The following is a 6,000-nucleotide window of genomic DNA, read 5'->3' on the forward strand; positions in this document are numbered from 1 at the left end:
TCTTCTCAGATTAAAGCCGGGATTTTATAGATTTTTCCTTCTGTTAGTAGGCTTGAGCCATGCTTGAATGGCAGCTTCATAAAAGTTACCTTTATGTCTTTGCTAATGGCCGCTTCCGACTTCCCTTTGATTGACTTGACTATTTCCAAGATTGCACTAGAGAGGGCAGCTCCCTCAGTTGTGAATACGGAAGACCATTCTTTCCAGCGAGACTGTAACGTTATCTCTTTGACTCTAATGCTCGTTGTGGTTTAGAGATATGGATACAAAATGGGCTCCACGCTGATCGGAGTGGCTTTTCTGAGCTTTAGATAGGTCTTTAATCGATTCAAACTTTGCCTATACTACCATCCTTCTTCTTACTTTGATGACTAATATGTCAGGTATGGTAATTCTTGTTTTTATATTTTTTCTACGGTGCTGTTATGACATTCCTCGCTATCATCCATAGCTGTTTGATACGCATCCTTCTGCTCTGCTGCATGAATGGGGCTGCGTGCTTGATTTATTGTGATTGAGTTATGATGTTAGTTGGGTCTCTGATTGATTTTAGTTATGTGCACTGCATTCTAAGGTGTTACGCCGTCAAATGAACGTACGCCCCCGTGTCGACATGAAGTTCCATTCGTATCGGACGACGTGCGTAACATGCTGAGTTTGTGTATGACTACGGGATCCTCTCTGATCCTACTACTGAACTATTTGCTCCATGCACGCTATTTCCGACATCTATGAGACCTTTGTGGAAGACCGCGAGAGTCACTGCATTTGAATTGGGATTCGACCTTTAACTGGAGTTAAGCTCATTTTGTTGCCGATACCGACAATATCTGGATGTTTGGGGTTGTGTTGACGAATGAGGGGAGTGAAAGGATCACGTATCGCTCAGCTCTATTTTCTTTTTTGACCTTGTTTCTGCACCTTATGTTTGTCTGGGGTGCGGTGATATTTATTTTAGCTTTGTGGCTGTCTTGGTCTCTGGCTTGTCCGCGAAGCCGCCATGTGTGTTTTCCTTATTATCAGGCTATGTGCATGACCTGTTTTCCTCTTTGGGTTTTGTTCATAGCTTCTTTGGTCCAGAGATGTTCCCCTCTGTGCCATGACGATACTTACATTCATTTGTATTATCTGCTCGGTCCTTTGCTTCTCCATGACGCGTGGGAGCTTACCGTTTTTGGGTATTGTTGTGATGATGGTGGAGTTTAAAGACACGTATGTGAAGGATGACTGTAATATCGCGGCAGGAAATATCTAATTGATCCGTGTGGATTTTATTTGTATTGCCCGAAAATGAAATGAGATTACTTTTAAAGCGGTGAGCTCGTCGCAAATGTAATTTAATCTTGGAGTTGAAAAATGCCTTGCTCACGAAATGATGTTACCACATCAACCCAACAGACTCAGCTCATGTATGTATCCTTGATTATTTATATTTTTAAAGTATTTGCTTCATTTCATTGTTTCTGATTTTAATTTCGTTATATCAATAAACCCTCATTAATCTTAATTTGAATTTCATTACTCGTAGTATTAGTCCCATATTTATTTGCATTGGTAATGAGGGTCATGTCCAGTTCAAGGCTGTTCACCTGGCCTTTCCTAGTCGCGATCTACGCCTCATAATCTCCCGATGTGCGTGTATATGCTGGAGTATTTGTTCTCGGTAAGGGAGGGGGTTGGTGCAGGCTTCATGTTAAGAGCAAAATTGTCCACCTTTTAGATGTTAATTCATTACATCATGTGTGTAAGGAATGTACCGATATTTTATTGACAAGTGTCTTAATGTGATGATACAATGCTTTTAAATGAGAAAGATTAACCCATTTCACAGCAGTCCATTTCACATCTTGTTTATATGTCTAATTTCAGTCTTTCAATAATAACCTTTTAAATAATTATTCATTCATTTATCCAGAATTGCTTTAGCAACTTCGAAGTTAATATCTCAATAATACTTTCTTTCTAGACGTCATTTATCTATCCATTTCGTATATGCATTTCCATTGATATTTGAATTTAGCGCTACTCTTCAGGTCAAGTCACTACGAGCGCCACCGTCGAACTGGTTCCCTTTTTTAACAATGCTAAATCCCTAAGTGTCGCGTAGTGTCTCTACTGTATTTGCCTATACACACCCTTCCGTTTTTCAATAAAATTTGTATGACCACCAATTACGCCTGCCATCATGTTATCCTTAAAAAAGAAACAAATAGATGTATCTCGAAACATATAGAAATGTGAAACTGAGAAAGATTAGTATGAAATTTTACTTCTTACATTTCTCAATTGAAATTTATGTAGCTTAATAGTAATAAATTTTAGCCTCATATCACTTAAAACAAACACTTGAAGAACAAATTTGATTTCTGTCAGCCAGTAGAACTGGCTGGGTCTTGAAACAGACAACTACAGAGTATTTAACATTAAGAATTCTCTAATGTGAACTACAGAGTATACGGACACTTCTTCTTCTTTATCATTATTGGCTCCGCATAAATAGCCTCCGTCCAACCAATGAACCTCTTTGATGAATACAATGATTAAATTAAAGGCCTTACGGAATAATCTCTTCAACTAGGGAAAGGACATAACAATTAAAGTCGGGTCTAGATGACTGTCTAGAAAGTAAAACATTTACGTAGGATTACAATGCCAGTGTAATTCATCACTGCATTTAACTACCAAACAGACAAGACCAAAACACATACAAAGGAAGGTGTTAGTTAAATCATACTGTGAGTATACTTTCCTGAAGGGAATGGGCTAGTGACTCTGCAAGTTGAACTGTAGGGCTATATAATAGGCAAAAAACAATCAATAAATCAGTCAATAACGACCTGAATTTAGGACCTTCGCCCAGGTATCAGATTCCGTATGTGTTGTTTTCCTAGCCTGTTCTTAAATGATTTCAAAGAAATTGGATATTTATTGAACATCTCCCTTGGTAAGTTATTCCAATCCCTAACTCCCCTTCCTATAAATTAATATTTGCACCAATTGGTCCAATTGAAGTCCATCTTTATCTTCATATTGTGATCTATCCTACCTGTACTTTTAAAGACACAACCGAAACTTACTCGTGTACTAATGTCACTCCACGCCACCACTCCATTGACAGCTCGGGACATACCACTTAGTCGAGCAGCTCGTCTTCTTTCTCCCAAGTCTTCCCAGCCCAAACTTTGCAACATTTTTGTAATGCTGCTCTTTTGTCAGAAATCAGCCAGAACAAATTGAGCTGCTATTCTTTGGATTTTTTCCAGTTCTTGAATCAAGTAATCCTTGTGTGGGTCCCATACAGTGGAACCATACTCTAGTTGCGGTCTTGCCAGAGACTTATATGCCCTCTCTTATCCCTTCCAGACCTGAAAGAAAACTGGAGGTGTGAATTTTTGTTTGTACGTCAAGAACTGACTAAAATGCTCCTCAATACACATATTAATAGTTTATTTTACAAAATAAAAACTAACATCCGAAAAACAGGACCCACACAATTGTGCGTATCAAAATTCAAAACCTCGTTGTATCACGTACGATGGTGTAGCTTCAAAATTTACGTTCACTAACCAATGTACACACTTCATTGAATATATTCCGGTATTCAGTAAAGCTTCTAGATTAATATAAACGCAGTAAATAAATACTTACTTTCGGCACTACTGCTTCCTGCCATCTCGCCGATCAACTGTGCTTTTTAAACTCTTCTTCCTCCGCCCTGGCGGTCAAGCGCATACTAAAATCAATTGAAATACACGCCACGTGTCCTGCACAATCACTGCAGTCCGGTGTAGCGCCGAAAAAACATCAAATACGGTCAGGGATAACTAAAATACGAACCCGCACAATTGTGCGTACTCGGTCTGAAAGGGTACTACAACCCCTAAACACCCTCATGACCATGTGCAGATATATGTACCCTTCATTTACAATCTCATTTATATGAATACCCCGATGAAGATCTTTCCTTATGTTAACACCTAGCCACTTACAGTGATCCCCATAAGGAACTTTCACCAGATCAATACAGTAATGAAAATTGAGAGGACTTTTCCTATTTGTGAAATTCACAACTTGACTTTTGACCCCATTTATCATCATACAATTGCCTGCTGACGATCTCACAACATTATCGATATCATCTTGCAGTTGCGCACAATCTTGTAACTTATTCATTACCGTACTCTATACAGAATTACATCATCTACAGAAAGCCTTATCTCTCTGATTCCACTTCTTTGCTCATATCATTTATATACCGGTATATCAGATAACATAAATGTTCAATAATAATGCCTTCAAAATTCCCCTCTTAATTATTACAGGGTCAGATAAAGCTTGACCTACTCTAATTCTCTGTGATATAGCAACCTATTCAGTCACTCGTTTGTCTAGTCCAATTGCACTAAGTTCTGCCAGTAGTCTCCCATGATCCACTCTATCAAATGCTTTAGACAGGTCAATCGTGATACAGTCCATTTGACCTCCTGAATCCAATATATCTGCTATATCCTGCTGGAATCCTACAAGTTGAGATTCAGTGGAGTAACCTTCCCTAAGTCCGAACTGTCTTCTATTAAACCAGTCATTCATTTTGGAAAAAATGTCTAATTTAATTAGAAAGAATGCGTTCCCGAAGTTTACATGCAATGCTTGCCAAACTTACTGGCCTGAAATTTTCAAGTATATGTCTATCACCCCTTCCTTTATACACAGGGGCTACTATAGCAACTCACCATTCATTCGGTATAGCTCCTACAAGCAAACAATAATCAAATAAGTACCGGTACTTCAGATATGGTACTATATCCCAACACAATAGCTTTACTATACACCCTGAAATATTATCAATTCCAGCTGCTTTTCTAGTTTTCAACTTTTGTAACCGTAAATGTCATTGTTATCATATGAAAGTTTTAATACTTCTTTAGCATTCGTCACCTCTTCTATCTGGACATTATTTAGTGTACACATCCCGAGCATATTAGGGCAACTATTCGGTTTCACAAACAGATGTATAAATGGAATTGTTGGATGAGAACCTTCAGAAATCATTTCCAGGGCTTCAAGTCTCGTCCTCCTTACTTGCATTGCGTCAACGGCTGGAGTTCACAAGCATATGCGCAATGGAATGTTCGTAAAAGAAAACAGGCACTACATAAAATATAACGAAAGCAGTGTTCTATATAATGTGAGAGGAATACACTAATATTATTAAATGACAAGAAACTTTGTTGAAAATATTTGCTATGCAATTTATTATACTGATAAAATCACTCGGTAAGTACACGAGATGATGCCATATTACAACACATAAACAACAAAATATTCAAGACTGAAGCCATAATTATGTATAGTATGCCTTAACGTGCTTTTAGTTTATTCACAGTTGTAGTTGTCGCTTGGCATACCTTAAATCATTTGATTAATACGCACTGATACGGGCATTTATTTATCTATAACAGTGATATTAAATGGCCTCTATTATTTTAATAGTCTAATGAAAAACGGCACCATCTTGTTGAATCATATCGTTAATTAACTATCATGGTTGTGGATTATATGCATTCCACTAGTACATTTTCTTTTACACACGAGATTGCATCGCCGTATATCAACATATGGTCTATTTGACCACAACAATTACATATTACACTGAACACATACGCGTATCCTGGGTTTACCCAACAAATTATATTCAAAGTAAAATCAACCAACGATGGTATCGAACCCATCACCATACAACACTTTGGGAATAATAAAACATGTAAACGCATTACATAGAAAAATATCAAATATATAGCACATAATACATCTTGAAGATTTGGCTTAATCAAGCCATTGTATCAGATTAAATCCCTGGTCCAACATTAGTCGAACCCATGTACTTCAGCTTCCGAGGCAAAAAACCTGAAACTCCTATCAGGAGCTAATTTAATGCGTAAAAATGGGGAGGAATCCATCCTTCGCAAAATCATAAAATTATCCACGTTACTCATAACG

This window comes from Anabrus simplex, chromosome 5, assembly GCF_040414725.1.
Source record: "Anabrus simplex isolate iqAnaSimp1 chromosome 5, ASM4041472v1, whole genome shotgun sequence".
Lineage (NCBI taxonomy): Eukaryota > Metazoa > Arthropoda > Insecta > Orthoptera > Tettigoniidae > Anabrus > Anabrus simplex.